Genomic DNA, 23743 nt, shown 5'->3' with positions numbered 1-23743 from the left:
TTGGTTATATGAAAGAGATAGGCCTGTGAATAATATACTCAAAAATAAACTCTATCTTCATAAATATTTAAATTCATTTTCACCGAGTTATTAAAAATAGGTTGAAATATGTTATTTTACATGGATTTCATCTGGATTCTGATACTATTTAGGGATAAAAAAAGAATGACATTTGTGTTTAATATCTAGGGTACCACATGATGTGAAAAGATGTCATGTTGTAACATTTATAATTTCATACTTTATCTGAATACAAATTGGATTTTTCAGATTCAGCTGGCATTGTGAGATATAGGGCCAGATATAATCACAATATGAACATTTCTTATATGCTCAGTACTATAATTATAAATGCACCATCTTTTTTCCATTTTTTATGGAATTACACAAAATACATTTAATCAGAATTCCTGTATTTGTAAGGCAAACATATAGCACTGCTACAAATGGTGAATTCATCTGTGTGAACTCACAATTTTTTATGTATTACAATTATATCTTAGTATATCTGATGTATAATATGCTTATAATTTCATACATCTTATTACTTTGACCTTGCCTTGATCACACTTCCCTTTTGATAGTTGACTTTGGAGTGGTCACAGGCACTATTTTGGATCTGGATAAAGGGAAATGAGTTGAATTGACAGTTAATTGAGTTTGGTAGGATATTATTATTTGATTTATAGTCATTTCTATGTATAATTAAGTTCTTGCCAGCCACAGTTAGAATGACCTTCAAAAAGACTTCCTTCACTTGCCACATTGACTTACCAGGTGCAAATCATGGACTTATAAAGGTGCCTGCCAGAGGCAATATTAGAGTATGACTATGTCCTTTACCTCCTAACACCAGATACATGTGGATGGTAAAGGAGAAACAAAATTTGAAATATACAGAACCAGAACCATAACTAGTTTGTGGAAAATTCTTCTAGTCATTATATGTGCAAATATTAAGCAGTAGATTTTAGTTGCTTCAATGCCTAGCAAAAACAGAAGTCCTCTTTTGTCAGGAGTACATTCACTCAAGCAGCAAATTATATGTGCACCTTCTTTTTTTTTTTTTTTTGCTGTACGCGGGCCTCTCACTGTTGTGGCCTCTCCCATTGCGGAGCACAGGCTCCCGACGCGCAGGCTCAGCGGCCATGGCTCACAGGCCTAGCTGCTCCACAGCATGTGGGATCTTCCCGGACTGGGGCACAAACCTGTGTCCCCTGCATCGGCAGGTGGACTCTCAACCACTGCGCCACCAGGGGAGCCCTGCACCCTCTTTTTTTAATGAGTATTGTACAAAATGGAAATTATCAGAGTTATTGTGTTTTTGGGGTGGGTGCAGACTGACAGCAGCACTATAAATCTTAAGTACATCTGGATGTGAACCTTTATGTTTTATGTATAGGGATCATGTCTTAACCTATCTAACACATTTTGTCTTGATAAAGTCTAGCAGTTTCAGATAAAATGATGTTGAAAACTGACACGAATGCAGCAAACAGCCTGAAGAAACAAGTGTTCCAGTGATGAGACTCCTACACATTTGTCAATAATTCAAAATATGTAGTATAAACAAATGTTTACAAAACTGAGTAGCTCAATACCACACAGAGACAATTAGACCATGCATTTGAAGTGTTCGTGGGTAGGCCTTAATTTCAGATTAATTTTTTACATTTTTTTCAGAATTATTAATCTTGCCAAAATTTAAGTATGACAGAAGCTATTCTAGTGAAAGCCAGACATGTACACTGAAAGAAAAAAAAAAAGGACCAGCAGAGTTTCAAAATGTCATAACTATTTTATTACATTATAATGCATCTTAAAACTCTGATGGTTAAAATTACAAAAAAATTTTTCTAAATTCTCTATCATGAAAAATGAAATTTGGTTAACTAACTAGGAGAAAGACTAAATTATCTTTATAATGACCCTATAGAAAAAGATGTTTCAAAATATGGCTATATGAAGAGATAATAAAAGTCTATGCTAGAAAAATAAAAAAAGTAGATACAGATAAATATTCCATAATATTATATAATAATACACAATATTAACAAAATATATTGCACTATTTTTGTATTTAAAACTTCTGTAATATTTTTGCATGTGCATAAATGAATGTAGTCTCCTGAGAATCTAATAATAATTATTACTAATAACATTTCTGTCCATAGCCTAAGCAACAAAGTCCAGATAAGTGATCTGTTTATTATGTCACAGTTAAAACAGGGAAAGTTCATTTAGTGTTATAAGTATCATATTCTCCATCCAGATCTCATTACTTTTCTTTGCCAATAATATTCTCCACAGATTCTCAGTAATACTATTTAATAGGTGTAGCTTAATAATTCCAGCACAGTTTTTAGAAATGCTTTGCTGGACTATTGCATTACAAAGGATATATATTTATCATGGGCTGAATGATGGCCTCCAGCTCCTGTCCTCCAATTGCTTAGTCCAAAATCCTTGGCAAAATTCTTTACCCATCTCTTATTCTCATGCCTTTATCTGGTCCATCTGCAAGTCCTACTACCTCTACCTTCAAAATATATTCAGAATCTAGCCATTTCTTACCACCTCACTGCTATCTTCCTGATCTAATCCACCATCATCCCTCATCTGGATTATTCTGTAGCTTCCTAATTGATGAGGCTTCTTCTACCTTTGTCCTCCTTTCCTCCCCTCAGTCTATTATCAATACAATAGCTAGAGTAATTCTGTTAAAAGTCAGATCATGCCATTCTTATGTTCAAATGATTCCAATGCTTTTCCCTCTTATTCTGAATAAAAACCTAAATCCTGACACAATTTACAAGGCCCTGTGTGATCTGATCCCTGCAAACCCTGTATTTCTCTCACCTCATCTTCTACTATTCTCACCTCCTTTCCTCTTCTCCAGTCATGCTGACATCTCAGAGAACACCACTTTCTTGCCTCAAAGATATTTCCTTTGCCAGAAATTCTCTTTGCCTTATACTTGCTTGGCTCTAGTTCCTTCAGGACTTTACTCTCGAATCCACTTTCTCAGTGAGCTCTTCTTGGGGAACATCTACATTTTCAGCTCTCAGATACTGTACCTCTAACCCCCCTCCTTGTTTTATTATTCCCTATAGTATTTATCAGTATCAAATGTAGTATACTTTGAACTTATTACTATCATTTGTTTTCTTCACATGCCCACCTAGAATGTGAGCCTCATAAAAGCAGGGATTTTTAGTGTTTTGTCTGTACTAAATCAGCAGTGTCCATAAAACTGCCCTGCATGAAGTCACTGAACAATAAATATTTAATTTCTTATTAACGTAAAGTCAACTTCTCTCAGTGATTTTTAGAAAGTGGTCTGCCTATGAGACTTTTGTTGTATCTTATCAATCCACTTTCAAACATGTATTACCACTGCTGCTGTTTCTGGTCTTGGCTTTCTCATCTCTCTGCAGAATTACTGCATGCAGCAGCCTGTAAGTTGTCTCCCTGTTTTTCACAATGTAGCCAGTGTGCTCTTTAGTGAAAGCAAATCTGGTCATGTCCATCCTACTAAATATTCTTCAGTGGTTCTAATCCTGTGTTCTCACTATAAGGTCACTAGTTTCCCTCCCATTCAAGGAGGAATATTGAAAAGATGTAAATAGGAATAATGTAATATGGTATGGGATGAACTTGGATCTACATAAAATTACTGAAAAAGGAATTACTTACAAACTTTATTACTGTAGTTCTTGTTAGTACAAAACGTTTATGACATATGTCATAATTCATGGCAAGTTACAAATGTGTAGAGAAAATAACATTGAGAACTGGGGTCTTAATAACTCAAAGGAAAGAACATGCTTTCTATTGCTTTTCTTTTTGTGGAGTTGAATGACTTGAATCATTTCTGTTTTCCATGCATGATGTTTTGACCAGCTGCAGGAGTTAGGGGTGTAACCTGTGGTCTTGGATCAACTTAAAAGTAATTAACTTTTTAAAATACCTGCAATCTTAATTTTATTTCATTTTGAAATACCTGCAAGCTAAGCAACACAGGTGATTCATATTTTTGACTGATTACGTGGTTTATACCTAATCCCTTCTAAATTTGTCAAACTGCAAACTTAATGTATGGGAATGCTATATAATTTTTTAATTTTATATAGTAAAGATCCCAGAGCTAGAACCTAAGCTGTGTCTATACTGAATATTTAGGTGATTCTGGGTAGATATAAGTAGCCCTGGGTAGTTTCATTGGCAGGGATTTTATTTGCCTGTGAACACTGTGAGATAGGTAAAAACTGGGATCATATGTCCCAATTTTGTCCAGTAACACTTAGCCACAGAATATTATGTTTGAATTGCTGGAAGAAGATAATTGTGTCCTCCTTAACGCTCCCCCACCCCCATCACACACATACACACAAAATGTATTTGTCTGGGAAGCTACTGTCTTTTCATTAAATCTTTGACAGAAGCCAACAAGAAAGAGAGCAGAATTAAGACGTTTTCTTACAGTGGGTCCTAGTAATATAATTTGGAACTCTGGTACTAGTATAACCATGGATATTTAACTTTTGTGAGCCAACAAATTCCCTTTTTTATTTATTTTTAAATTTGCTTAAACTTATATGTTGAAATAATTATAAATTCACATAAAATTGTACAGAGAGATTCCTTGTACCCATCACCCAGCTTCTCTCAATGGTGACATCTTACATAATTATAGTGCATTATCAAAACCAGGAAATTGATTGGTATAGTAGAATTAACCAAACTATAGACCTTGCTCAAATTTTACTGTATTTTGCATGCACTCATTATTTTATGCTGTTGTGTGTAAGTCTATGATATTTTTCCATATGTATAGATTTATATAACCATCATTATAATCAACATAAAGAACCATCATTACATCATTACATCCCTACAAAGCGAATCTCTCATGCTGCCTCCTTTCTAATCATGCTCTTAACCCATGGCAACCACTTGTGCATTCTCTTTCTCTATAATTTTATCATTCTGAGAACATTATATAAATGGAATCAGACAGTATGTAACTTTTTGAGATCGGTTCCCCTTTTATTAAAGCCTTTTGAGATCAGATCCCTTTTGCATTAAATATTTATTATTTATTTAGGTCTTGTGTCACTTCCATCTATGTTCCAGTTGCATTAATTCTCAAGGCAGAATTTCTTTTTTAAACCTCTATTGTGTTTGCTCATTCAGTGTAACTGAAATTCCTGCTCTGCTTCTTTAGTTAGCTTCAGTCTCCCCACCGGAAATAAAATCTTACCCCGAAATCCAGCTGTGTGTCTGAGATCTCAACTGGCTTGGCTCTTCCCCGCTCCTGTCTCCCCCTTAGGAACTGCAGCTCTCAAACATCCAACCAGTGTATGGAATCCTAGAAAGTCGTAGGCCAGTTGTCAGGTTAACACTGTCACTTTTCAAAGTTCAATTTTGGCAACTCTTAGTAAAGTATGATTTCTGAATTTTTGAATAGATTCTTTTCACAAGAAGAAATAGGAAAACTTAATTGAATAGCCCTATATCTGTTAATGAAAAATGAATTCAAACATAAAAGAAAATCCCAGGGTCATATCCCATCCCCAGTAAATATTATTAAACATATAAGAAAGAGATAGGAGGAGAGAACATTTTCCAACTTGTCTATAACATCAACACAAACTTGATAATGAATTTTAAAAATGACATGATAAAAAATATTACGGAGTCATATTCCTTGTGAATATAGATGCAAAAATATTTAACAAAATAGCAAATTGAATCCAGCAATATTTATATACATACACAAAAATATATCATGAACAGGTTGGATATGTTCCATCAATATAAAGTTGGTTTAATATTTGAAAATCAATCAAACAAACTCACTACGTTAATATAACAAAAAGTAAAATACATGAGCATCTTGATAGATACAGAAAAAGTATTGAAAAAACATTCAACTGCCTTTCATGATAAATGTACTCAGTATACAAGGAAGAGAAAGATTTTCAATCTCATAAGGGACATTTATGAAAAACCTATAGTTAACATACTTAATGGTAAAAAATGGAACATTTCCACTTCAAGATTGAGAAATGTGGTGAATATGTTTACTTTTGCTACCTCTATTCAACACTGAGCTGGAAATACTAGTGTGAGGTAAGGAAAAGAAATAAAAGACCATTCAGATTAAAACAAAAGAAGTAAAATTGTCATTATACACAGATGACATTATGTTTATGTAGAAAACCCTAAAGGAATCTTAAAAGAAAACCTACTAGAACAGTGAACTTAGCACAGAATACAAAGTTAATACACAAAAATTAATTGTATTTCTATGTATTAGCAACAGAAAACAAGGAAATCAAATTTAAAACACAGCATTCAAGGACAGGAAATACTTAACAAAACATATGCAAATCCTTCTACTACAAACTACAAAATATTGATGAGAAAAGAGGGAAGACCAGAATAAATGAAGAGATACATAATGTTTGTGCATGTTCGTGCATTATAAGACAAACTGTTAAGAAACCAATTCTTCAAAATGTCTGTATAGGTTCTATGTAATTCTCTTCAAAAGCCAATTAGTATTTTTTATATAAATCAGAGCCTGGCTTTAGAATTTATAGGAAATACAAATATTCTAGAATTGACAAAACAATCTTGAAGAAGAACAAAGTTGTTAGACCTTCACTTCCTGATTTCAAGACTTAAAATTATAGGAGTCAGGACAGTATGGTATTAAAATAAGGATAGACAAGGTGATCAATGAAACAGAATAGAAAGGCTAGAAATATAAAGATGTATTAACAGTCAGTTTTTGTTTTTTGTTTTTTTCCCCAGGAGAAACAGCTTTATTTGGACTGAGAGTTGGAGAGTGAGAGCAGGACCTGAGATAGCATACTGAGCTAAGGGGTAGATATCAGTTTCCAAAATGGCAGTCAGAGCTCATCAGCCAAATGGACTCCACTTCCCAGCAGCCCTGCAGTGAGTGCAATCAATAAAAGGCCTGCTGGGACATGTTTATTTGCCACTAAATCACCCAAGCATGCCACAATTACAAGAAAGGTACAGGTCGTTTCTTTCTTTCCATAATTAAATTTCCACAGCATCTCCCCAATCATGAGTATTACAAAAGAAAGTAAAAAAAAATCACATTTTACAGATCTTAGACTTGTCTTCAGCATTTAGCTCAAATCTCACCATCTTCAAAATATAGCTCTGAAAAATTCACCAGCTAAAAGTTTTATCTAAGCAGTGGGAAGACGGCCTTTGCTAGCCCATGGCAATTCTTCTCCCATTTTCCCTAGCCAGTTAGGGTTGGACAGCAGAGAAAGGCTTAGATTGCAGGGATGGCGGGGGGAGGGACACAAGGGCTAATTTCCCCCAGTACAAGATGGCATCTGAAACTTGATGGGAGAGCAGAACTGGAGAGACTTGAGGGAAGGGTTCAGGCCCTGTATTCAGTCAGAGTCACTGCTGGAAGAGGAAGAGCAGGAGGAGGAAAGCTTGCCATGTTTGTGGTGTTTCTGCTTCTTTTTATGAGCTTTTTAAATTTTCTTTTGCATCTTCTTGTCAATCACCATTCCTGCTCCTACCTTGCCAGGAGTCAATGGATTCACAGGACACATGTCAGGGGCAGGTGGTGGGTATTGAGGGGGGTAGGGACCTGAGGGTTGGCATCCTGATACCCTTGTTGTGGCACAGGATGACAGGGCCCACCAGGGGGAAAGGCTGGATTCCCCTGGGGTGCTCCTGGGGGAGTGGGAAAGGGGTTTGGAGGAAAGGTAGAGGTGGCAGGTGGTAGATGGGCAGGATTGCAACCTCCAGGGTACCCGACATTAGGGGAGTGTGGATATGGCCCTGGCTGCCCGGCATTGGGGTTCCATATGTTCAGGTATTTCCTCCAGCCCAGGAATGGAAAAAGAAGGAAACTGAGGAATCCAGGTGTCCCGTCACCTTAACACCACTGCTTCAACAGTCAGTTTTGAACAAAGGTAACAATATAATTCAATGGGGGAGAGAAAAGTTCCTGACCAAGTGGATATCCATATGGAAAAAACAAAAACAAACCCCAAAATTTTGATTCCCCTTGCACTTCACTCACATACATATTTTATTCAAGAAGGATCATAGACATAAATATAAAGCTAAAACTATATCTCTTATAGACAAAATACATGAGAAATTTTTCAAGAACTTTGGGTAGGCAAAGATTTCTCAGGTAAGACATAGAAGGCAAAAACCATACAAGAAAATATTTATAAATTATATTTCATCAACTTAAAAATTTTGTTATCAAAAGAAATAGTTAACATAAATGAAAAGGTAAGCCAAAAAATGGGAGAAAATATTATAGTATATATGTATCTAATAAAAGACATATCTAGTATATATAAAGAATATGGAAGGGTATAATATAAGAATATATATAACATATAAATAATATAGAAAGAACTCCTATAACTCAATACCAAACAGACAAACAACCCAATTAAAAAATGAGCAGAGCTTTAAACAACAAGACAAATATGCAAGTAGCCAATAAGCACAAGAAAAAGTGCTCAATTTTATTAGTTCTCAGGGAAATTCTAATTAAAACTGCCATGAGATACCGTTTCCCACCTTTAGAATGGCTAAGATTAAGTGTTTTTAGGGATGTAATGTACAGCATATTGACTATAATTAATAATGCTCTATTGCAGGGCTTCCCTGGTGGTGCAGTGGTTAAGAATCTGCCTGCTAATGCAGGGGACATGGGTTCGAGCCCTGGTCCGGGAAGATCCCACATGCCACGGAGCAACTAAGCCCTGTGCCCACATGCCACGGAGCAACTAAGCCTGCACTCTACAGCCCGTGACCCACAACTACTGAGCCCGCGTGCCACAACTACTGAAATCCGTGCACCTAGGGCCCGTGCTCCACAACAAGAGAAGCCACCACCGTAAGAAGCCCGCACACCACAACCAAGAGTAGCCCCTGCTCGCCACAACTAGAGAAACCCCGTGCGCAGCAACAAAGACCCAATTCAGGCAAAAATAAAAATAAATAAAATAAAATAAATTAAAAAAAAATACTCTATTGTATATTTGAATATTGCTAAGAATAGAACTTAAAAGTTCTCATCACAAGAAAAAAATATGTTAACTATGTTTGGTGATGGATGTTAACTAGACTTACTGTGATGCTCATTTCACAACATATACAGATATCAAATCATTATATTATATACCTGAAACCAATATAATGTTATACGTCAATTATATCTCAATTTTTAAAAAAGTGTTTGTAAGGGTATGGAACAATTAGAACCCTCAGAGATTGATAACTGGGAGTACAAAATGGTGCAACTGCTTTAGAAAAGAGTTGTCTAGTTTCTTGAAAAGCTAAAAAAAAATCCTAGCAATTCTACTTCTAGAAATAAATGAAAATTTGAAAAAGACTTGTATAGAATGCTCATAAGCACCTCTTTTGTAATAAATAAAAACTGAAAGCATCCCAAATATTCATCAGCTGGGAAATGGACAAATTGTGACATAGTCACAGAGTGGAACACAACTGAGCAATAAAGATAACTGAACTGCTGATACATGCAACAAAATGGGTAAATCACATGAACATGATTTTGAATGAAAATAAAACAGACTCAAAAGAGTATATACTCTGTAATTGTATGTAGATACTGTTCAAGGACAAGGAAGACCCTTCTGTGGTGAAAGAAACCATGGTAGGCTCAGTGCTAGGATTAGGAAGACCTGACTGGAAACCAGCAGGAGGGAACTCTTATCTTGATTGAGGCACTCAATACTTGGGTATATATGTATTCATCAAAATTCATTACACATAAGATATGTGGTATTACTGTCATTTAAATTACATATCAATAAAAAATTGAAACCTAAGAAAAAGTTTTCTCAAATACTGACAACTTCCTAAATCAGTACATATTCAATGTATATCTTTAGACACATTGTCATTTGAATTTTTGCCTGTCTATTTTGAATACCATTCTTCTTTATACCAACGTCAGTTCCCCAAGGTTTAGTACCTCCCAATTCCAACCTTTCTCCATTTCTAACTGGTCATCTGTTGAGGTCTCAGACTATTTCAACAATAATTCTGCCCAAGTAATAGAAATAAGGACTCATTAGCTATAACTAAGTGTATAGAAACTTACTTGCAAGTGTGATGAGTTCCCCATTACACTGGATATTCAATAAGGTCAGATAGTCATTTTATTCAGTAGATGTTTTGTAATACCTGTTATATGCCTGTTACTGTCCTAGGCATTTAGTTGTATAGCTTCAATAAATCAGGAGTTAATAACTTGCAGCTGTACTTTTAAAATTTAGTCTTTTTCTTGCATTTCTTAGCTGCAATGATGACTGTACTTACATATACAATGGGAATAAAACCATAGGGCAGGGTTTTCATCCTAGTCATTTTTATGATCAGCAGTTCCTTCAAAGTGACCAATTTACTGGTAATTTACATCATTTTTGGGAACAAGACAAATGAATCAATCTCATTATATTCTTTGTCACATACTGGCATGATCTATGATTGTGAAAAATTTTTGTATAAAATACTTCACTGAAACCAGAAAAAAAATCACTATCTGCAATGTAAACTCTTCACATTAGGTCATGTGTTATTCATTTGATAAAATGAATCAGTATATTTTCATTCATAAATGCAATATAGCTAAAATAAACATAAAGTTGTCAAAATCTACAATAAAATATGTAGGGTCTCCCCTCTATTTTGTTAATTCAGAACTATTTTATATTTCTTTGGATGTATACATACTATATTTATCTAATCTATTCTTGTCTTGAAATCAAAGATATAAAATATAGGCTTTTATTATTGCTACAACTATTAAATTAATCTACGAATAAGTTCTGTGATAAAATTCATTACGTAACATTCAAATAATCAGAGCTGTCAAAATTATCAACTTAGTAAGCAAAACCTTTGTTTGCCAACTTATTACTTAAATTAGATGAGATTAATATAAAATTTTAGTTATATTTTTCAACAGCTCTCAACACATGCATTTTCTTTCACCGAATTTTGTTTTTATAATGTTAATATGCTCTATATTATATCAAATGCCTTCTTATAAGACTTAAAGCAAATACTAGCTAAAGAATTCTGTGTTTGCCAAATTCTGAATAGGAAATTAGATTAGAGTTATTTAGAAGTATTTAATTTTATAAACTTCAAAGTAATTTATAGTCAATGGAAATAGTGTCAACTTTTTATCTATTGTGAAACTATCTAATTTCATAACAGGTTTGCTAGTACATTGTGATTCAACACAGTTTAAGAGAAAATTTGTAAATATATTTTTATAAATTCCCAGCTAATTATTAAAGATATAATGTCATAAAAACTATTTATAAATGTAAATTCATGTTTTATTCTGTTTGCCTAAATTATTCTCATGGGAAAAAATGTCTTCCATACCTTAAACAAAATATTTAAGCTTCCATTTTAAGATCTGCTTGTCAGTGGTGAAATTAAGCATGATTATTTTAGTTCCATTAAAAAGGCATTTTGACAAAAATGCTGAAGGGATCCATGGGATAACAGGCTGAACTCTAACAGCATCTGCTACAGAGCTTATCTAAACCCTCATGATTAAAACTGGGGCAACAGTTCCAAAATCGATAGAGCAAGCAGGATCAGAGAGTGAGACATGAGATGCACTGTGGCTTCATCCGGGCCACTCTGGATGTCTGTGGGAGGCAAGCCAAGCTGTACACTTCCCTGGGGCACTGTGACCTGGAGCTGAGAGAAACCCTTTGCCTTCAGCTGTGGAGTTGTGATAAGCAGTGTGGCTGACAGGGTCTTGGTGCTCCAGCCGGATGTCAGACCTGAGCCTCTGAGGTGGGAGAGCCAAGTTCAGGACATTGGTCCACCAGGGACCTCCTGGCCCCAAATAATATCAATTGGCGAGAGCTCTCCCAGAGATCTCTGTCTCAACGTTAAGATGCAGCTCCACTCAATGACCAGCAAGTGCCAGTATGGACACCCCATGCTAAACAAAGAGAAAGACAGGAACACAACCCCACCCATCAGCAGAGAGGCTGCCTAAAATCATAAAAAGTTCAAAGACACCCCAAAAAAACCCCACCGGACATGGTCCTGCCCACCAGAAAGACAAGATGCATCCTCTTCCACCAGAACACAGGCACCAGTCCCCTCCACCAGGAAGCCTACACAAACCACTGAACCAACCTTACTCACTGGGGGCAGACACCAAAAACAACGGGAACTACGAACCTGCAGCCTGTGAAAAGGAGACCCCAAACACAGTAAGTTAAGCAAAAGGAGAAGACAGAGAAATACACAGCAGATGAAGGAGCAAGGTAAAAACTCGCCAGATGAAACAAATGAAGAGGAAATAGGCAGTCAACCTGAAAAAGAATTCAGAGTAATGACAGTAAAGATGATCCAAAATCTTGAACCAGAATGGAGAAAACACAAGAAACGTTTAACAAGGAACTAGAACTAAACAGCAAACAAACAGTGATGAACAACACAATAAATGAAATTAAAAATTATCTAGAAGGAATCAGTAGCAGAATAACTGAGGCATAAGAACACGTAAGTGACCTGGAAGATAAAATAGTGGAAATAACTGCCACAGAGCAGAATAAAGAAAAAAAATTGAAGACAGTCTCAGAGACCTCAGGGATAACATTAAATGCACCAACATTTGAATTATAGGGGTCCTAGAAGAAGAAGAGAAAGAGAAAGGGACTGAGAAAATATTTGAAGAGCTTATAGTTGAAAATCTCCCTAATGTGGAAAAGGAAATAGTCAAACAAGTCCAGGAAGCACAGAGAGTCCCATACAGGATAAATCCAAGGAGAAACACACCAAGACACATGTTAAAAAAACTATCAAAATTAAATACAAAGAAAAAATATTAAAAGCATCAAGGGAAAAGCAACAAATAACACACAAGGGAATCCCCATAACATTAACAGCTGATCTTGCAGTAGAAACTCAGCAAGCCAGAAGGGAGTGGCAGGACATATTTAAGGTGATGAAAGGGAAAAACCTACAACCAAGATTACTCTACCCAGCAAGGATCTCATTCAGATTTGATGGAGAAATCAAAAGCTTTACAGACAAGCAAAAGCTAAGAGAATTCAGCACCACCAAACAAGCTTTACAACAAATGCTAAAGGAACTTCTCTAGGCAGGGAACACCAGAGAAGGAAAAGACCTACAAAAACAAATCCAAAACAATTAAGAAAATGGTAACAGAAACATACATATCAATAATTACCTTAAATGTAAATGGATTAAATGCTTCAACCTAAAGACATACACTGGCTGAATGGGTACAAAAACAAGACCCATCTATATGCTGTCTACAAGAGACCAACTTTAGACCTAGGGACACATAAAGACTGAAAGTGAGGGCATGGAAAAAGATATTCCATGCAAATGGAAATCAAAAGAAAGCTAGAGTAGCAATTCTCATACCAGACAAAATAGACTTTAAAATAAAGAATGTTACAAGAGACAAAGAAGGACACTACATAATGATCAAGGGAACAATCCAAGAAGAAGATATAACAATTGTAAATATTTATGCACCCAACGTAGGAGCACATCAATACATAAGGCAAATGCTAACAGCCATAAAACAGGAAATCGTCAGTAACACAATAGTAGAGGACTTTAACACCCCACTTTCACCAATTGACAGATCATCCAAAATTAAAATAAATAAGGAAACACAAGCTTTAAATGATACATTAAACAAGATGGACGTAATTGATATTTATAGGACATTCTATACAAAAAAAACAGAATACACTTTCTTCTCAAGTGCTCATGGAATATTCTCCAGGATAGATCATATATTGGTTCACAAATCAAGCCTTGGTAAATTTTAAAAAATTGAAATAATATCAAGTATCTTTTCCAACCACAGCACTCTGAGACCAGATATCAATTACAGAAAAAAAAAAAAACTGTAAAAAATACAAACACATGGAGGCTAAACAATACACTATGAAATAACCAAGAGAACAATGAAGAAATCAAAGAGGAAATCAAAAAATACCTAGAAACAAATGACAATGAAAATATGATGACCAAAAACCTATGGGATGCACCAAAAGCAGTTCTAAGAGGGAAGTTTATAGCAATACAGTCCTACCTCAAGAAACAAGAAAAATCTCAAATAAACAACCTAACCATACACCTAAAGCAATTAGAGAAAAAAGAACAAAAAAAACCCAAGGTTAGTAGAAAGAGAGAAATCAAAAAGATCAGATCAGAAATAAATGAAAAAGAAATGAAGGAAACGAGAGCAAAGATCAATAAAACTAAAAGCTGGTTCTTTGAGAAGATAAACAAAATTGATAAACCATTAGCCAGACTCATCAAGAAAAAAGGGAAAAGACTCAAATCAATAGAATTAGAAATGAAAAAGGAGAAGTAACAACTGACACTTCAGAAATACAAAGGATCATGAGAGACTACTACAAGCAACTATACGCCAAAAAAATGGACATCCTGGAAGAAATGGACAAATTCTTAGAAAAGCACAACCTTCCGAGACTGAACCAGGAAGAAACAGAAAATATAAAGAGACCAATCACAAGCACTGAAATTGAAACTGTGATTAAATATCTTCCAACAAACAAAAGCACAGGTCCAGATGGCTTCATAGGCGAATTCTATCAAACATTTAGAGAAAAGCTAACACCTATCACTCTCAAACTCTTCCAAAATATAGCAGAGGGAGGAACACTCCCAAACTCAATCTACGAGGCCACCATCACCCTGATACCAAAACCAGACAAAGATGTCACAAAGAAAGAAAATTACAGGCCAATATCACTGATGAACATAGATGCAAAAATCCTCAACAAAATACTAGCAAACAGAATCCAACAGCCATTAAATGGATCATACACCATGATCAAGTGGGGTTTATCCCAGGAATGCAAGGATTCTTCAATATACAAAAATCAATCAATGTGATTAACCATATTAACAAATTGAAGGAGAAGAACCATATGATCATCTCAATAGATGCAGAAAAAGCTTTCAACAAAATTCAACATCCATTTATGATAAAAACCCTCCAGAAAGTGGACATAGAGGGAACTTACCTCAACATAATAAAGGCCATATATGACAAACTCACAGCCAACATCGCTCTTGAATGGTGAAAAACAGAAACCATTTCCACTAAATTCAGGAACAAGACAAGGTTGCCCACTCTCACCACTCTTATTCAAAATAGCTTTGCAATTTTTAGCCACAGCAATCAGAGAAGAAAAAGAAGAGGAATTCAAATTGGAAAAGAAGAAGTAAAACTGTCACTGTTTGCAGATGACATGATACTATACATACAGAATCCTAAAGATGCTACCAGAACACTACTAGGCTAATCAATGAATTTGGTAAAGTAGCAGGATACAAAATTAATGCAGAGAAATCTCTTGCATTCCTATACATTAATGATGAAAAATCTGAAAGAGAAATTAAGGAAACACTCCCATTTACCATTGTAACAAAAACAATAAAATACCTAGGAATAAACCTACCTAATGAGACAAAAGACCTGTATGCAGAAAACTATAAGACACTGATGAAAAAATTAAAGATGATACAAACAGATGGAGAAATATACCATGTTCTTGGACTGGAAGAATCAACATTGTGATAATGACTCTACTACCCAAAGCAATCTACAGATTCAATGCAATCCCTATCAAACTACCAATGGCATTTTTCACAGAACTAGAACAAAAAATTTCACAATTTGTATGGAAATACAAAAGACCCTGAATAGGCAAAGCAATCTTGAGAAAGAAAAGCAGAGCTGGAGGAGTCAGGCTCCCTGACTTCAGACTATACGACAAAGCTACAGTAATCAAGACACTATGGTACTGGCACAAAAACAGAAATATAGATCAATGGAACAGCATAGAAAGCCCAGAGATAAACCCACACACATATAGTCACCTTATCTTTGATAAAGGAGGCAAGAATATACACTGGAGAAAAGACAGCTCCTTGAATAAGTGGTGCTCAGAAAACTGGACAGCTACATGGAAAAGAATGAAATTAGAACACTCCCTAACACCATTCACAAAAATACACTCAAAATGGATTAAAGACCTAAATGGAAGGCCAGACACTATCAAACTCTTAGAGGAAAACACAGGCAGAACACTCTATGACATAAATAACAGCAAGATCCTTTTTGACCCACCTCCTAGAGAAATGGAAATAAAAATAAACAAATGGGACCTAATGAAACTTAAAAGCTTTTGCACAGCAAAGGAAACCATAAACAAGACGAAAAGATAACCCTTAGTATGGGAGAAAATATTTGCAAATGAAGCAACTGACAAAGGATTAATCTCCAAAGTATACAAGCAGCTCATGCAGCTCAATATCAAAAAAACCAACAATCCTATCCAAAAATGGGCAGAAGACCTAAATAGATATTTCTCCAAAGAAGATATTCAGATAGCCAACAAACACATGAAAGGATGCTCAACATCACTGGTCATTAGAGAAATGGAAATGAAAACTACCATGAGATATCACCTCACACCAGTCAGAATGGCCATCATCAAACAATCTATGAAGAATAAAGGCTGGAGAGGGTGTGGAGAAAGGGAACCCTCTTGCACTGTTGGTGGGAATGTAAATTGATACAGTCACTATGGAGAATAGTATGGAGGTTCCTTAAAAAACTAAAAATAGAACTACCATATGACCTAGCAATCCCACTACTGGGCATAACCCTGAGAAAACCATAATTCAAAAAGAGTCATGTACCACAACTTTCATTGCAGCACTATTTACGATAGCCAGGACATGGAAGCAACCTAAGTGTCCATTGACAGATGAATGGATAAAGAAGATGTGGCACATATATACAATGGAATATTACTCAGCCATAAAAAGAATGAAATTGAGTTATTTGTAGTGAGGTGGATGGACCTAGAGAGTGTCATACAGAGTGAAGTAAGTCAGAATGAGAAAAACAAATACCATACGCTAACACATATATATGGAATCTAAAAAAAAAAAAAGTTTCTGAAGAACCTAGGGACAGGACAGGAATAAAGATGCAGATGTAGAGAATGGCCTCGAGGACATGGGGAGGGGGAAGGGGAAGCTGGGACGAAGTGAGAGAGTGACATGAACATGTATACAGTACCAAATGTAAAATAGATAGCTAGTGGGAAGTAGCTGCATAGCACAGGGAGATCAGCTCTGTGCATTGTGACCAGCTAGAGGGGTGTGACAGGGAGAGCTGGAGGGAGACACGAGAGGGAGGGGATATGGGGATATATGTATATGTAGAGCTGAGTCACTTTGTTATGCAGCAGAAACTAACACAGCATTGTAAAGAAATTACACTCCAATAAAGATGTTAAAAAAAAAAAAAACTCATGGGGGACTTGCCTGACAGCACAGTGGTTAAGAATCTATCTGCGTATGCAGGGGACACGGGTTCCAGCCTGGTCTGGGAAGATCCCACATGCCGCAGAGCAACTAAGTTTGTGTGCCAGAACTACCGAGCCTGTGCTCTAGAGCCCATGAGCCACAAGTACTGAAGCCCCTGAGCTTAGAGCCCGTGCTCTGCAACAAGAGAAGCCACCGCAATGAGAAGCCCGTGCACCGCAATGAAGAGTAGCCCGCCGCTCGCCACAACTAGAGAAAGTCCGTGCAGCAATGAAGACCCAATGCAGCCATAAATAAATAAATATTTCTTTTTAAAAAAAGGTGTTTTAATTTACTTCCTGCCATTAAATGCTAATTCGTTACATAAGGTCTTGATCCTAAGGGCATAAAATGTAGCCAAGCATTTACCTGTTCAGCTCGTTCAATTTTGTCAAGCAAAAGTACCCTCTGAAGTTTCTATCTAAACTGTGTAATGTGTCAAAGCTACAATTATGATAAATGTGCCAAAAAAGCATACAAAATTACTGGCTGAAATGATTTACAATCTGGGTAAAAGTTAAACTGAAAATAGACTTTATTGATTTTAATTTTAATAAAGAGCATTTTTTTTGTTGTATCCAAGATACTATTACAAAAGTGAATTAAAAATAAAGACATTCCATACAACCATTAAGCCACATCTCATTAAAATTCAGTCTTCTTTTTTATTATAAAAGAATACTAACTCAATATTTTTTGTATGTGGAGAGAAGACATAAATTAGACGTAAACAGTATTTCTTTTCATTACACTTTTCAAAGTTCCAACTATTAATAATGAGACTGCCAAGTGTCAGAATGTTCTCTTAAACTGGAAAGCCTGGCATCAAGCATTCTGTCTCTGGGAAACGAAGTAAGAAAATACTTGACTTATATATGCCAAGTTTTCTTTTTTGTCCTCCTAATTGAGTGAGGTATATTACAATCATGTTGTGGCATGATTCTTTCTATCTGGGCTTTGCCTTACATTATCATTTGGAAACTACAATTAGCAGAGCATTTCTCTTCAGCACAGTTCAGAGAGCCTTTCTCAGAAACGATTTTAATGTGGTTTAATAATCAGGCTATACTCAGATATGTAAATCATGAAATGATTTACTTCTAAAATTATTTGATTCATGATTGTGTTGTTTTTCTAATTTTATGCAGAAACATTAAGGTAATCTTGACATATGACCAATCATGTAGAAAGATATGCCAATGGATATGAACCAGTGATTACAACAAATGGACAAATCAGTTAGTACAAAGTGAACAGAGCATATTTTGAGGTACAGTCCTCTTGAGTGATGAAAAACTTTTTAATTTAAATATTAAAAATAAAATATGTAAATAATCCAAAGTCTAATGTAAAGTGTAAGGCATATATATATTTTTGTTAATAACTGGGTAAGAGTAAGAGTGAATTGATTTGCATACAATTTTTCTGACATGAAAAATATTTACCAGGTGATTCACTTTTGTTGAAATGATTTGGAATCATTACCAATAAACTTAATTAATTTGGCCTACTTCTCTGTATTTTATGATGACTCCCTCAAGAGATATCTTTCTCTTCGCACATTGGAAAGTGGGTTTCTTACTTAGCCTCTTCATTCAAGTATGAATATATCTTTACAAACCAATAAACACAGGCATTGAATAAAAATGTACATACACTTTGCAAGAAAATTATTCTCTTACAGAGATTACAGAGAATACTGGGATTTGGTTTTGTTTTTCAGCTCCAACTCTAAGTCCATGTTCTCTTCCCTGGATTTCAAATTCCTGAACTGTTCCTCACTGCAGGTAATGTGAAGATACTCTGGCTGTAACATCTGTCCTACACTGCTTGCCATTGCCTGTCTGATTGATGGGCAGACGGCCTCTTATTCCCCCATGAATACTCCCTTAGAAGATGACTTTCCCCTTCCCTATAGTGTCTTTTTTACTGAATGTACTCCTTTCCTCCTTCCCTTCCTCTTTTCCTACCTTCTGTATGTTTTTCTTTCCTTCTCTCATTCTTTTATCCTTTCTTTGATTTTGTACTTACTGAATGCCAGCTATGTGCTAAGTGGTAGATAAAGGAATGTGATCATGAAAAAGAGATTGTGGGGAGCCCAACAAGTAAGCACAAAATTCCCATATTGTGATAAAAGCAGGCAGAGTGTGCTCTGAGAGCAGCTCAAAGGAGTGGTACATAAACAAGTCTTTGTGAGTCGGAAAAGACATCACCAAAGTGTTTTATACCCTGAAACCAGAAGATGCGCAGGAGTTATTCCATCAACTGTTACAACATATTTCTTGTCCAAATGTCTTTCATAAATCAGCCCAGTCAAGACGATTTCTCTAATGCTGTCTTAAATACTGAGCTAGAAATCTCATTTCAATTAGGGACTGGGGAAACTAGAATTCCATTCCAAAAAACCACCTAAGTCTCCAATACCTCTTATGTTTATAAAATTGTGAGTTTTGTCTCTTTCTTCATAATATTTGATGTTCTAATCTTCTCTTAATGTCCTCTCAGTTCACCCTTGAGTTTCTTTATCAGTATCATGATCAACAGTATCATCCCTAATATTATTACTGTACTGGATTTACATCTCCAAATTTTGAAGGCTTTATTTAAATATATATTTCCCTAGGAAACTGTCTGGACATTAATTGATTGATAGATCAAATGCACATTTTTCTTTTCCTACCTGATGGTAATTTCTTATCTGGCAGGTACATTATATTGTTCAAGAGGGGAGGGAGAAGAAAATAAAGTTACAGAAAACATAACAGAGTTTGAAACACTTAGCTTATTTAGATGAAAACAATGATGAGACCTATTCAGCAGAGACTTTTTAATGTCAACTACATTCATCTCTTATTTGTTCAGCTCTCAAAATACTATCAGTATTTTAACTCAGCCATTTAGTGAGGACTACAATCATATTTTAATCCTCTGAAGGCCTGATTTTAAACTGTTTCTACCTTTTTATCTGTGTTATTAAGTTCGAGAGAATTTCAGAAACAAATTAGACAGCTAAACATGTTTAAATTAACATATTTTAGAGTCTTGTATCTTGTGTTTATTGCTGAACTTGCAGAAACAATTTTTCAACGATGAATTAACTATTTGATCACTAAAAATGGGGGGGGGCAGCTTGTAGTTTATGTAAATAGAACACAAATAGAAATTTCAACTCAGTGTGAATACTTTAAATACAAGCACTATTTTTCAGAGGCCAGGAAACATGAGGAGACAAGGAATGCTGGCTGACTGAAGAATTCATTGTACAATACCTTTTGGATGGCCTTCAATAGCTTTTTTGGAAGAGTAGAAGAAGTCAAACTGAGGTCTTTATTAGTTTTTATCAGTAAGTCTTTGTTAGCAATTGGCATAGCATTTCAAGTGATTCTACTAGAAATGGTATCAGTAGAGACTGAATAAATACCAGCTCCATACTAGCAGAATTCTATTATAATAATGACACACTCTTTTTCTTCCAAAAGTATTTCCTGACTCAAATATATTTAATATAAATAGTTGAAGTGATTGCTTTGGAGAAGTTAGGAAAACATATTTAAAATAAGATCTTAAGTGAAGAAAGCAAAATTTACATAAAACAGATATTAATATTTTATGACAATTAGGTTATTCAATTCATATTGTATATTCAGATACAATAACTAGAGTACAATAAAATTCCCTCTAGTTTTCATTTTAATTCCAATTAAAAGACTGCAGGGGCTTCCCTGGTGGCGCAGTGGTTGAGAGTCCACCTGCCGATGCAGGGGACACGGGTTCGTGTCCCGGTCCGGGAAAATCCCACATGCCGCAGAGCGGCTGGGCCTGTGAGCCATGGCCGCTGAGCCTGTGCGTCCGGAGCCTGTGCTCCGCCACGAGAGAGGCCACAACAGTTAGAGGCCCGCGTACCGCAAAAAAAAAAAAAAAAAAAAAAAGACTGCAAAACTTTTCAATAATCTGATTATTTTATTTGAGATAATTACTAGTCGACATAATTGAGCTCTGACCTGGATTATTCAATCAAAATTATTCAGTATTTCTACATAATCTAAAACCTACATATCTTGTCCTTTAATATGACTGCTGTTTAATATAATTATCATCTAGATCAAAGATATATAACACAATTACATGAACTCATATGAAATTTCTCTGAGAATAAAGACATTCACATTTAATGTACTGATACATGTAATGTCTTAAGGAGCACCTAAAATGGGGTGCCACTTTGTGTGAGACAGTCGTCATATCTGGATTTCCTACGAAAATGGATGTCACACTGAGTTATTTGGAATACATGCATATATCCCCTGTATTAATACAATCACTTTGCTTTACTGGATTTAAGTACCACAAACTGTTCAAAAATCAGTATATCATTCCATTTTTCATCTAATTCAAAAATGTTTGGTGGTAAATCATGAACTTAAGCTGCACTGTGTTTTACATTAAGATAAAAGTATAAACTGTCCTGAAAATACAATATCCAGGAGAACATTTATATCAGAAGCAAATACCTAAAACCCTAAAACACTTTGATTACCATCTCTCATGATAAATACATAGGAAATCACTTCCCAATGTTTTTGTGCAATACTCATGTATAAACAAAACATAAATGAATCTTTACAAAATAAAACTGTTAACACTTATTATGAACGGATTGTTCACTGGGGAAGGAAATGAGATAATTAGAGGGATATTTGGACGGAAGTTATGGGGAAGACAAATAAAAGTTTTATTCATCACTCAGAAGAATTCCTTGGTGTGAGAACTCAGCAAGTAGAAAGGATTTGGCAAGACTAGTAAACTGAAAATGTAATGACTTTAATTTAGACTGGTTTCTGTCATGAATTTCCCACCTTCAAGAGCAAAGGGACTGAAACAACACGATAACTTAACCCCCTTCTGAAACCATGTTGATAAGCTTCTTCCAAAGTACACTTCAGTGAAAGACCTGTCCAGGACACTGAGCAACTGATGTAACTGCCACAAGTTCAGCTGCACATAGCATTAGAGAAATACAAAAGAGAGTTTGCCTTTTTGTGAGGCTACCACAAAAGAAAGTGATATGCCTCAGAAACAAGTTTATCTGAAAGTGAATAGATAATATTCTTCAAATATTTGAATGGTGGTAATCTTAGTGAATTTATTTCAAAAGCATAAATTAACTTTGGATTTCAGTAACTATAGAAAGCATTTTAAACATCCATAACCTTGATTATTAATATCCTCATTTAAAAAAATATTTGCATTGATTATATGTGTAAATGTGTATTTTCAAAAGGATTGGCTCACTGCCAGTTGAGTAAAGATGCAGGGGAAAGAAAATGTGTAAGGCATCAAAACAGACAGTTTCCTATAAGAACATAAACACAGAGGTTAATATAGTTCAATTAAATCTTTCCATAATGAAAAGGAAAATGGAAGTACATTATTATCAATTTGACTTCACTACATATGCCCTCTGTATTTCTTGGGAGGTTATTGAAGCAAACAAATGAAATAACTTAAAAAGACTTTGTGGTACTTTTAAGTTACTAAAAGATAATCCCTATTGTTCAATAGATGTAGATAAACTTTAAGAGTAATATCTTTGATTAATATAGCCAATATTTATAACAATCACCTTTCCTTGTTATCTACATAGCATACAAGAACCCTCATTAAGGAAGATGTTCATTTTTGTACATATAACCAAGGATATAATTGAGATTATTGATTTTATTTGGATGTTTCTTAGATAATATGTTGCACTGGATTTTATATCTAAGTTAATATTTTATTTTAACAGTTAATGAAATCCATATTTTATTTCGCTTTGTTTTATTCTGTTTTGCAAGAAGGTGATTAGTAATTTTGGTGATTATATTATATATATAATATTGGTGATTATATATGATTCAAAGAAATTTTTAATCAAGTTCCCTTTGTAGTTATAATTCCCACTGACCTAATGATTTCTTTTCTTTCTCTGAGGGAAAAGGATATAAGAAATTGTGAAGGAGGGTCAACCAAGATGATGACATAGAGGTTCCTGAACTCCCCTCATCTTACGAACACATCAACTATACAGCTACGCAAGGAGCAATTGTTTCTGAAAGAAATTCTGAAACTAGCTGAGTGACTCCTACACATTGAGCAAATGAGAAAATACATTGGAAGGCATAGGAAACGCTGAGACACATTCTCACCATAAACCCCATAGCTCCACACAGTGCCATACAATCAGGAAGGAACTCCCGACTCTCAGCTTTTCCCTGAG

General features: G+C 35.2%; 1 pseudogene; it reads right to left on the bottom strand.

The window, feature by feature from the left end:
- Window positions 1–7442: 7442 nt before the first annotated feature.
- The window catches only part of LOC132434206 (proline-rich protein 13 pseudogene), a 166344-nt pseudogene continuing 150043 nt past the window's right edge, over window positions 7443–23743 (bottom strand).

The sequence above is a fragment of the Delphinus delphis genome, chromosome 11 (genome assembly GCF_949987515.2).
Source record: "Delphinus delphis chromosome 11, mDelDel1.2, whole genome shotgun sequence".
NCBI classification, from domain to species: Eukaryota; Metazoa; Chordata; class Mammalia; order Artiodactyla; family Delphinidae; genus Delphinus; species Delphinus delphis.
Note: the sequence above shows the minus strand (reverse complement) of the source record. Positions and strands in the feature narration are given on the sequence as shown.